Source organism: Andrena cerasifolii, chromosome 4, assembly GCF_050908995.1.
Source record: "Andrena cerasifolii isolate SP2316 chromosome 4, iyAndCera1_principal, whole genome shotgun sequence".
Lineage (NCBI taxonomy): Eukaryota > Metazoa > Arthropoda > Insecta > Hymenoptera > Andrenidae > Andrena > Andrena cerasifolii.
Window position 1 is genome coordinate 2581023 of NC_135121.1, and position 12946 is coordinate 2593968.

The 12946-nt window shown below is 37.9% G+C and overlaps 1 protein-coding gene across 1 annotated transcript in view; it reads left to right on the forward strand.

Moving 5' to 3' along the window:
- Nucleotides 1–7770: 7770 nt before the first annotated feature.
- The window catches only part of Cht7 (chitinase 7), a 127758-nt gene continuing 122582 nt past the window's right edge, over nt 7771–12946 (forward strand). Inside the window, exon 1 of the mRNA XM_076810373.1 lies at nt 7771–8009. The gene's annotated coding sequence lies outside the window, so the exon portion shown is untranslated. The remainder of the gene's footprint in view (nt 8010–12946) is intronic.

Genomic DNA, 12946 nt, shown 5'->3' on the forward strand with positions numbered 1-12946 from the left:
GACATTGCTGGGTCGGCTCTGGAAGTTCGGGAAGCCGACCCACGAAAAGGAATCCGAATTTTGGTTGTATCGTTCCTGTTGGGTAACGTAGAAAACGGCAGGAGGCCGAATTTTGGTTTATTATTCTCGTTGGGTAATGTAGAGAACTGCGGGGGACAGTTACCCAATTAAACAAAAGAGCGTGTGACAGATGGGAGCGCGCGTCCTGAAGTTGGCTCTCGATGACGAGAAAACGTTGACGTTATGACGTCTTTCGGAGGTTATCGCGAAAAGTGATTTTCTGAAAGGACAGCGTGAGATGTGAGCGCAGGCAGAGATTTGTCAACTTTTCCTGTCGAGGTGCGGACGTGCGGCAGGACGTTTAGGAGTGGTGTCGGCGGCGTTTTTGCGGCGAGAGAGGGACGGGAAGAGCGGAGCAGAGCCTACAGCCTACTGTCTGATTCTGCACGATCGGGTGATTGAATACAATTCGCTGACAAACGTGGTGCGCAAAATCAATTAAATTGTCAGGCTAATTGCCCCCCTCCCTCTCCTGTGTCAAATTCATACAAAAATTTCATCATGAAAATCGAGATGCTTTACAAGAAAGACTGTATTCTCCTGTCTGTCTTGGAAGCGAGCGGACCTCTAAATCGTATCGATAATGGCTGTACCAACATTTGTTCACCTGCAAGGATTCATCGTTGGTGGAAAATTTGTTGTCAAGGAAGTGGCTATTCTAGGAAAGGGAACAATTCTCTCGCACTATATTTTTGGGAGTTCGATGCCTCAATATCTTCTTACAAAATCCGACAAATCAAGCATCCGGTGGTTGGTTGCAAAACATCATGGACTACGGTGGAATGATGGAGAACTTCCATATGTATGGCTAAACAGTTAATTACGAAAGCTGTAGCTGGTGCTATCGACGAAGAAGATAACGCATCCTATTTCGTATACGTTAAAGGGCTGCAGAAACGCGACTGGCTTGCGGATTTCCTCGATGAAAATACGAGAGCGGATGTGATCGTTGAGACGCTGGACATTGACTACGAAGATATCAAATCTCTAAATAAGCTAAATGTAGTTAATACTCTGCGATATGGCCGACACGCAAACCATTGTGCTTTGCAAAATGTATTTAAAATATGCAACTGGTGGTCTAAACACCAGATGGAAATTCATAAATAAAATATAACTAATTTTTAATGCTTTTTTAATGCATAAATGTTTTTTTCTTCACTCTCCCCAACCCAACCTCCTAAATATAATGTACGCTAGATTAAGACGATGGTTGTAATTATTTAGAAGTGGTTCATTACACGTTCGACACACGTTCAGAGTGGTATTATACATGTTCGATACACGTTCGTACTGGTACCATACACGTTCGATACACGTTCAAAGTGGTACCATACAAGTTCGATACACGTTCAGAGTGATATGATGTAGTCGAATAATGTGTCCAAAGAAGATGCATGTGAATATGGAGAGGATGGTCAGCGAAGAAGATGAAGAAAATGAAGGTAGAGAACAACAGCATCTTACTTTGCAAGCTACACACTTCTCGATTTCATGATAGTAGGGGGTTTTGCATGCGTGAGCTTGGAGAAGTTTCTACATGCGAGAGCTTGGAGATACAGCGAGACTAGTTGTCTTTCAAAGCTTGTGAGTGACAGAAGATTGCGAAAATGGGAAAGATGCGAATTGCCCCCGAATTCGACCCCAAGCCGTGTCGCGACAACCGAGAGGTATGTACATGACAATATTTTTTAACATTTTATCGCGTCTAGCCATTTAAATCGAGTGATATTAAATCAGGCGATCGTACCAATATTATATCGTGGGTTTCTATGTTTTAGCACTTGCCATCACCGTTGCCACCCTCGTCGTCGTCGTCGTCACCATCGCCATCGTGATCGCCTTCGCCGTCGCCGCTCCAGTGGTATGTAATACATTGCACTGCCATGTGGGCGCGCGCGTGCGCGCGTGAGTGTGTGAGTGTGTGTGTGTGTGTTTTGCTGTATTAGGCTTATATCGACGTTTGTGTTCTAGTGCCAGGAAATGCTATTAGCTCAGCTGATGCTGTTGGCGCAAATCCTGTCGGAGGCTGCACCCCCGGTGGAGACTGCGCCCCCGGTGGTGCCCCCCCCCCCCCCCCAAGATCCGACGATGCGGCGGCATTCGGGCCCGGTGGTCGGTCGGATGATGGCGGCTCGGCTGAGGCAACCTTGGGTGCCCTATCGGCGAGTGCGACAGTTGCGGTAGCGGCTGCCGCAGCCACCGGCGGCGCCGACGCTATCATCACACCCCGTGCGGTGTGGGTTGTTGCTGGCGCCACCACCATCGCCGCCATCATCACACCCCGAGCGGTGTGGGTTGCTGTCGCCGCCATCTCCATCCCCTGAGTGGCCCGAGGGGCTATTCACACCACCGCCGTCGCCACCGTCGTCACCGGAATGACTATTTATATTTTTTTCTACTTTATTTTATTTTATTATTAATATCATTATTATCATTATCATTATATTTATATTCTATTTTATATTCTTTAGTACTTTTTCCTTTTATTATTTTTTTGTAACAATATATATCATAAACATATATTATTTCTCAATTTTATGGCTGCCCTCTTCTCTCTGGCACCCTTTCTTCATCTCGTCTTCTTTCCCCCTTTCCTCGTCCAGGGGCACTATCTCTGCACACTGGAATTTCCAGAAAAAACATTTGTTGCTGATGCCGCATAATTCTATGATTCGTTCGGTACTTCTTCACACCGTGAAAATGACATCATCCTGCACGGCTGCTCCAGAGGAGTCAAATTACGCGTTATCGCGCGATACGCTGCGACGTTAAATCGGAACGCTTTAGAATGCTGCATATTTGTTTGAAAAAAATATGTCTGTTTTCTACATAATGGTTCGGTAGATCGTTGATTAAAAAATTATTATTTCTCTGCGTTGGGGGAAAGTGTCTGTTGGTTTGGAAAAAATATTCCGGCGGCGGATCTGGTTTAGAAAAAATATTTGGGGGAAAAAATTTCTGGGGCCGGATCGAGTCTGCAAAAGATATTTCATACAAGATCCGGCCAGGGTTGTCCCCTCCCTCTAAAAAATTTCTGGCGGTGGGTCAGGCCTGAAAAACAAATTTTCGGGGGTCGTCACCCCTCCCTCTGGCGCGCCAGATCTGGAAAGGTCTCCGCGGCTGTGATGCCAGATCGGGGACGGGTTCCCTCGAGAATTTCCCCCACGTCGCGCACACTACGCCGGAGCTGCGTGTCCGTGAGTCAGACTCCGAAGCGCCGAGCTCACGGACACGCTGCTCCGGCGTAGTGTGCGCGAGGTGGGGGAAATTCTCGAGGGAACCCGTCCTCGATCTGGCATCACAGCTCCGCGGCGGCTCGGCGCGGACTGATCCCCTCCACGATTGCGACTTTCTCCACTCCGCGGCTTGTGCGCGCGCAACCGGTCTTCCACTCCCCGTTCCACCCCGCGCCCAGAGTTCCCTCCACCGCACTCCCCGCACGTCCACACTTCTCCCCCCGCCCCCGCGCTCCCCTCAGAGGACCAGGATTAGAACCCGCTTTGCCCTACTACTGAAGAGGCCCTTCTTCTTTCAGAAATGTGTAACCAATTACAATGCTGTCCGGCCGGCGCTTAAAGAACCCTATTCAAAATGCCTATGAAATTACACGAAACCGATTTGCTTCGCTCTAAAAGCAAACTTTGTATAGGATGTATAATAATTATATGTCACGACTATGACTATATGACCATAGCAGAACTCTAAACCTCTGGATCGCTGAATATCTATTAAAAAGTTGACCGCAAAAGTCCTTGATCCTGTTTTTCAAGGTCAAATTTTTTTATTATGGCTTGTTATACTCGTTGAGAGGATAGAAAGTGTCAAGGGTATCAAATCACAACTCAACCGTTCTCTTAAAAACGATGTTTTTTATTTCCAATATTCCTCACTGAATAATGATATATGTATTTCCCTAGGTAAGTTTTAATTTTTTCTGATTTGTCAATAGCACGTTATTTATTCGATACGCGATTATAAAATATAAGAACATTATCAATAAAGTAAGTATAATTATTATGAAAAGTTTTACATCGTTTTTGAGAGAACAATTGGTTTGCCATCTATGGCTCCTTTGACACTTATTATCCTCTTGTTGGATATCGTGCAACGACGAGTTTCGAACATCGCGCTCATTATGTACAATCAACCGGGAATGCTCTGGAGTTTCTTCTTAGTACCTGAGCATAACCACTATACAGCGCCTTTTGTTCTTATTGCAATTTCTTTAGTTGAACCTTGTAACAATATATTTGAAATTATTAATCAGCATTCAACCAATGTGTCGATCATTATTTTAACCGTCACATGTAAAAAAAAATAACTTGGAAAGAGTAAGGTTATGGATCATTTAGGGGTCCACTTTTTTAACCAGTCTCCATCGATCCAGAGATGTAGAATTCCGCTATGGTAGTCGTAATATATAATTATTATACACCGTGTACATTAAGGGGACCCTGCGGCCACAACTCTTAAGAAATAGGTGATCTTTATGAAGTTTTTACAAGAATAGGTTGTAACATATCCAAAAAATGTTTGTAGAATTTATTGATACACTCGTTAGGGTGCAAACAAATTTTGATTTCATGTTTATGGTCTTGATGTATTTTCTGTGCGATGCTTAATGCAAGCGCTGCCAGAAAGAGATGTCAAATCGGTAACCACGAAATTTACTCACAGGATCGTCTAAAATAAAAAATTCAAACAATTTCTTAAAATTTATTTCAATGGCTACTGCAGCATCCCTTCTTGGGGCAAAAAAATCAAAACTGCGAAGTTGGTGCATATTTGATCGATGTAGTGCAAAAAAGTGGGTAATTTTCCGCACAAATGTGCAGATAAAAAAAAACGTATTTCAAAAAATTATATTTTAGGGTGCGGATAGCGAGTTAAATTACACTATCCAACAAAATTAAACTTTTTTCTGTTCTGTAACATTCAATAGCCGATTCTTATTGATTTTTGAGCGCTGAAAACGAATCCGCAAACCGTTTGTTGCCATCGCCCTCAGTTTTTAAGAAATTCGATTTAAAAAAAAAACTGCAAATTTTCAACTTTGAACATCTTTTGTGTAAAAGTATTAAACGGTAATACTTTTTTGGGTGCTTGTCGCGTCATATTATTGTATGTATAGTTATTGGTGCATTATGCACATTTAAATATATATAAACATTGATTAAAGGGAAAAGGACACTCGAAATGCACCCATTTTTGAAGATATCTTTCAATTTATTTCCAAAACTAAGAGTCTAGGAGAAAATCCGACATTCCACGCGATGCAGTAGACATTTTTCCTCCGGAAAGCATTAACAAAAGTGGTAAGTCACGTTTTGTTTTCAATGTAGAAGCGAAATAGTTTGACAAAACACGCGGTGCCGACAGTGGTAGTCAACGGCAGCGCGCGATCCACTGCCGCTCAGCGTAAGATAGACTCTTAGTTTTGGAAATAAATTGAAAGATATCTTCAAAAATGGGTGCATTTCGGTTGTCCTTTTCCCTCTTAATCGTTGTTTAAACATATTTAAATGTTCATAATGCAATAATAACTTATATCGTTTTATTTCGGGAGGGTTCATAGAATAATTTGACGTAAGAAGCGATCAAATAACTATTACTGTTTCGACACAAAAGATGTTTAAATTTGAAAATTTACATTTTTTTTCAAAATCGAATTTCTTAAAAACTAAGAGTGATGGTGACAGACGGTTTGCGGATTCGTTTTTAGGGCATGAAAACCTATAAGAAACAGCTATTGAATGTTACAAGTCCAGATGGCTGTCAAACTATGTTATTCGCAAATTAAATCACAAAGTTCGATGAAATGCGAACAATTCATACTCATGAATGAAATATTACCAAAATCAATGTATACTACATTACCACTCATAAGTATCCGGACACCTACGATGTTAAAATAAATAGCGTATTAATGTTACTGTGAGTAATGTGAATATTTTACAATGATAACAGTGTCATTTGAAAGTGTATCTAATAAAAATATTACCATTGAGTGATGTAAAGCATTAAAATCTAAATATTCTTCTCATTTACATATCCGTCTGTATGTGAGACATAATGGTGTGTGTTATTCATAAAAGTCTGGCAATGCATTTTTTTAACCCAGCTTCTTGATTTTCTTCCCACACTGATTGTAACGGTGCTCGAAATTATTTCTCAGATTTGTGACATATATTTCGTACTAACAGAACAGAAATTGTTCGTACTTATTGTTGGATAAGAAGTGTCGGAACCGTGTTGTACATCGTGAATATGATAATTTTTATGTAATTGCAAACTGTTTATTGGAATAGTCTTATTTTGATAATGTCACAGTAAACCAAACACTTACATAGAAATACCTGCCTAAATTCCAATTAGGAATACATATGTAGTATTAATCCATAACAACGCAGATGAAATAATGTAAGGTACTGCAGTAGGAGTTAATTTCAAAGCGAACTTGTTTTTTTTTTTAAACAAGTGTTGTATTCCAAGGACTGTTTTACAAATTCCTTCATTGTTCATAATTCTTATCGCTACTTGTGCAACATTTGATGAATAAAATTACAATCATAATTTATATCATAATTTTATGTACCTTTTTCCTAAATTTTTAAATCCTTTCTTATTTTCTATTTTACGAGAACACCGTTTAGTTTCAAGGTAACAGGTTTCTACTTCATAATTTACAGGCTACGTTTTTTTTATTATTTTCAAGTTTCATGATTACATATCACTGGAATGTTTTTTTTTACAGTAGTTTGAATTACCATCCTGTAAAAAATATTTCCACACATAAAATCTGAAATCCTGGGAAGGAAAAACGTAAAAACGGTTAGCGTGGTTTATGTTGGGAAACGCTGTTCTAGTCAGCCGATGTGAATTGTTGGATCGGCGTTTCACTCTCGCGTTCCCATTTACCGCGCAGCCGATTGGGCTCCGTTGTCAGCGGCAAGACGCTACCAACGGAAAAGAGTCAATGAAGACTGATCACTGACACCTGCTTCTGCCAATACCTTCTAACACAATATCCGTTTAGTAAAATTCGAAATTTCGCATGTCAAATTCACTTGTTACGAATAAATTAACACGGCCACGATTAGTTACATGTATTGTTAATTTTAGAGTAGCCAATAATACTCTGTTGTGACCAATAGAATTACAATTTTCTTACTTGCTTCGGAATGAAATATGGATATTTCTATATTTCATTCGGAATTCATGAGACTCGTGTTAGTTCACTCTTACTACGCAACTCCACCCATACTGGTTAATATTTTTTACCAGGTATTGCAGACTGTTTGTATTGTTGCACTGATTTTTTTCGAATATTCGATAGATTAAGGATCTAGATAGTCTAGCGGTAGTCTACCGGTTTAGATACGCACACGAGTGTATAGCGCGCGCTGTCACTTACTGTACACAAAATGAAAGGTGACTTTAATTGCTGTCTCGATCAACAACAACATTTGTGTCACGATATCGTCTACGTCGCGATAATTTTCATCGCTGCTACAAATTATATACGCATTCGTTGGTAACTACTAAGGAATATGTGGGCAACGAAAGAAAGGGATGAATGAATGAGGTTACTGGGAGACAAAATGTTGGAGGAAGGGAATTGTTCTACTATTGTAAGAGAGAGTAAGAATGAGCTAAATAGTGAGCACGAGAGAGGGGGAGAGAGAATAACAGCGGGCTCTCGTTCACTATGGTCAGTGCTTTTCGAACTGTTGCCAGTGATAGTTGTTCGGGCATGTGGCGGTGGATTCATGATTATTGAATCGCATCGACATTTTTTCTCTCTTTTACTTAAAGACGGAGTTTCACTGCATTTCCCTTTCTTTATATAAGTGCGATCGAAGTTGTATTATTCGTTCTTTCTTTTATACCAGTGCTAGTTGTTACTTTAATAGTGTTACGTCTGCTCAAGAACTTGGACGAACATAGTAAGTAAAGTACAACGTATACGTACATATTTATAAATCTTAACATGTGCCAAAGAAGGAGAGAAAGAAAGAGAGGGAGAAATGTGTTTAACCCATTAACTGCCAATTTTTTTTGTTGAAATTATTGGCTGGATAAGTTATATATATATGCACAAAAAGTTGTGTAACAGTATAATTATATTCAACTTGTTTTTTGTTTTGAAAATATTCGATATTTTTTAAAAAGTCCCAAATGGGGATGGTTGTAGGTTGCACGAAAGAAAACTAATAAGAAACTATTTCTTTTATTATATGCCTTATCTGATACATACAAAAAGCTGTTATTTATGCCATTTTTCTATACAGTCCACATGTAACCCGACGCAATTCCAATTCTGTTCCGTTCAACTTCCAGACGCATTTCAAATTTGTTCGCTTGTTGTAATGAAACGAAGCACCGAATACACACTTTCTGCTACACGCAGTATTGGCTGATATATATAGAATGAAACTAAACTGTCAGGCGTACCAAATATATATTCGGCGCCGAGTGGTGTACGTAAAATTCGAAAATCCCCGAATGGGGATCGTGGCAGCTAATGGGTTAATTTCTATTTTCGATGCTGTGTTTCCATTTGTTCACATATTTGTAACAATTCAGACCTAATTTTTCATTCGACGAAACCATCGAGGTTTTGAACGAAAATGATTTCACCTGTGATTCGATATTTCGTCCTGCCGGAAAAGTTTTTGAACACACAGTGGATGTAAACGTGCATTTTTCGAAACTTAAGTTCTAGATTGCATAATCATTGCCAGCTGACCAGTATTTCGAGAAATTTATTTTGCAGGGAGATTTCGTTTTCAAACTCGTTTTAGTTTTTATTCGAAAGATATTACATCACGCGTGGATTCATGTAAGACCTCCGTAGAACAGGTCTGAAAAGAGATCGATTCGGAAAGGATTAAAGCAAACGTTGAGATCGCGACGGGATTGGGGCGCACCCCTCCCCCCCCCCCCACGCTGTCTCCACGAAACAATACATTTGAAAGACTCAACTTTTCTATTTGCATTCGGCAGCTGGAACAAAAATCTTGCAGTAAAATGTAGAAAATAATAAAAACCTCTGCAAGCAGGAGAAACAAGTGATTGGAAGTTTTGGAGTTCTGAATTGTAAATTACACAGATAAAATGCATAGAATTTACACTGTTAATTATATCAATTTACAATTCATAATGGGATTCATAAAAATTCAATTTTCGCTTAACTCGGCGGGAGGCGCTAGTTGCGAAAATATGAAGACTTTTGGAGTTTTTGTTACAATTTTTTAAAGAGCTTTAATAAAGATTTTAAGATATTTCATAAATTTTGTTTGATTGTGATACAAACTTGAAAAGAATATATTCTGAAACCGTGTTTTTTTACGTTTCAATTTGGGGTATTTTTGACCTGGTGGCGACAATCTGTGTTACAATATGGGGTGCGCCTCCCGCCGCACAGTGGTACATAATGACATTTTTTGCTCAAATCACCCTGCAGGTCGGAATTTTTCATAAAACCTGACGATTTTATTTTTAAATTCTTCGCAATTAAATTCGCCATCGATCTGTCCGGCCGAAATTTTGAATTTCGTTGCTGATTTTTTTATATTCAGCGAATTATACAGCACTTTTCTCAGATCAGTATCTGTGGGCTTTTTTGGCCGCCTGTTCCGAATTTAAAGTCAGATTTTCGAAATTGAAGGTGGTGAATCCAATATGCCGAATATAGTTGATTTTTCTGACTCAATATTGATAAACAGGGTTTTTAATGTTTGATAGTCAAGTTTTCTGAAAAATTACGACCTAGGGTGATTTGAACAAAAAATCTCATTATGTACCACTGTGCGCTGGGTTAAGATTCACCAAGTCCTGGAACGCACAACTTCCAACAGTTTGTAAACAAATATCATTGCACGAACGAATAGTCGCTATAATAACTATTTCTTCTGAAATAACCTTCAAGGTCTGTGCAGCCGTAAATGCTTTCCATATTGTATCCATGGAATGTGATTGTAATGTTGGAATAATTAATTGCCAAGATCAACTTTTCCAGTTATCATTTCAAGTCCGACAATCTTTTCCATAGGATTAAGTGATTGCGAGAAAAGTATGGACAAGTTTATCTCTGTTTTTATAGTTGGCAATTTTTGTGGAACAGATACAAGGAAATACTCGAGGTGCACTTAAATAGTGTTCCTGATTTCTCCAGATTTTTTGTTCCTCGAGAAATCAGAAATGAGATCACATTTCTCAGGAATTCCCGAGAAATGGAAAAAAATATTGGAAAAATTATATTTTTGGAATAATGTTGATAATATTTATCAAAAACACAAGAAAACTTTAACTAAATGATTTTCCCTGTCTAATTTATACAAAACATGTGCGAATGAAAAAATAGATATTAAATATAATTGGTAGATTTATTTATTTAATACAAAATTTGTACAAAGCGAAACATACTTTTTGGTTTTAAAATTTATTTTTAAATAGCACAATGCGTCTAATGTAGCGTCAGCGAATCTCTTTCTTTTTTGTGGCAAAATCTGTTACTCTTATGTTTTGACGTTATATATATCTATATTGGCTGTTAAATGAAAAATGCGCCTTTTGACCATTTTGGAAGAAATTCTGGATCCTGCAAAAATTTTATACGGGATACAATAGTCTTATCTCGTCTTTTCTATATCTCTTCTTTAATAGCCACAAGAAACTCATTAGGTACTCAATTCAGTATACAATTTTTCTAAATTTTTAAATAAGAATTTAAGAGCACCTTCAGCAGTTAATAATATCGAATCTTCTGTACTGTGATTTTCTATTGGAATTCATATAGGTTCTAATGCTACTAATAAGATTTATTATAAATTGTAAATGTGTTTATACGTTTGCGATTAACTAGTAATACATTCATTTACGAAAATAAATGAGATTTATAATATCTTTCCTAGATTTAAGTTTCTCGAGAAATTACAGTATTTCTCGAGAAATAAGAAATAAGTAATTATAAAGTTTCTCGAGAAGTTCTCGAGAAAGAATTTTCGAGAAGGAACACTGCACTCAAGTGATGTGTAAAGCGATACCTTTGAGTAAGTACCTCGCTAAATGAGTGTTCCGCTTTCTGTGACTTTTACAATTTAGCGTCATTTGTTACACCAACAATAATGGTTTAAATTGTCCAAGAAAACATTCAGTTAATTGAAAGAAAGATTCAGTTTCAACGGAAATATTCAAGGTGTGAGTTTATCCTTTCTAATACTTCAAAGGCATTGTTACGGCATGAAATCATGCCAATGCTAATCCAACAGTTAAAAAATGCCGAATGGGAATAAATCACGGAAAATTTCTCGGTATTCGAATGCATCTCGTGAATTGACCGAACAGCGACACTTTTCTGCCTACGCATTCTTCAGGACCTTCGCTGTAACAAGTACGAAGAACTCGTTTTGTCCTTCCGGGTTACTCGAGCCCTCTCACTTTCGTCGTGCGACGACCTCGTCGATTCTCCGTCTTGATAGTCGGATAAATTCGATACAAAATCAAAGGAAAAAGAATACGTAAGTCGAACACCAGAAACGATCGTGTCAGTCTTTTAAAAAGGGGGCAATAATAACTGACAGCCATTATGGATTACTTACACACCACTTGCTTCGAGGCAAAACGTGCGAGTAAATTCAAATTTATTGCAAAGTAACGATAAAAATGGCGATCTAAGGTAAAGGCACCAGTAGTTGACCAGTTAAGAGAAATTTCTCACGTAAACAATAGTAACTACTTGCTCCGTTATTAAATAGTGACAGTCGCTCCATAAAGATACTGTTTATGCTTTCTAAATTATATAATGAGAACGATTTTTTAAAAAAGTTAAGTTACAAAAATTTTAGAACCATTTTTCAAAGTTCATTAACTGCTTCAGAAGTTCGCCATCCTTAAAAATGAAAATACTATTGACCCTATGTTGGTCAGTAATTGACCACCTATACAAGAAAGAGGATTAAGGCAACGATGTAGGTAATTGTGTTAGCATCGATTATTGTAAATAATTTAGAACAAGTTAGAACTAAAAAGGAAAGTGAAATTAAAAGAAACTGAGTAAATGCACGAAAAAAGTTGTATATATGTTAGTGATTTTTGAGGTCGCTGATTCCGAATCCGACATAGGCTTTGTAAAATTAATTTGTTTAAACGATTGTGTTAAATAAATAATTGCAAAATTACATGTTTTGTTACATGCAAAATCGTGTTCTGCGGGGCAAATAACTAAACAAACATGTCTAAGTTTCAGAAATTTTAGTATTTATTCAAAAACTTTTTTTACAATATAATTTGTTAAACAAATTGTTTAAATAAATTAATTTTATAAATCCTATGTTGGATTCAGAATCAGCGACCTCAAAAATCACTCACAATATATACATAGTAACTGACTATACCTGTCAACTTCTAGAAACAATTAGAATGACAAGAGTCATTTCTTGACCAGCCCACAAACTACGTGTTCTTGATATTAGTATAACAAAAACGGTGTATTTATCAAATATAGAACACTATGAGTGTTTAACAAGTGAAGAGTTCAGTCATAAAGAGATAATAACCTATGAATTTTTTTACCTGAACCATACACCTGTTCTTACCAAAATGATTAAGGAAATAACGATATAACACACTACTCACCTTGGTGTAAATAAACGTTCGCAAATACTATTCATAATGTTCTTCACACTTGAGTGTTTTGGATTTTAGTCGGTAGATGTCTTGGCATGTCAAATGCACTTTGTTCAAAAGATCGTCACTTCTAAAAACCTTATTGTTCACGTTTTTCTGAAAAGTGCTAAACTACTGATACATGGTCAACTACTGCTGCCTTTACCTTACTAGTAACCCTAACAATCCAGAATCACGATACAATGAATTCTAC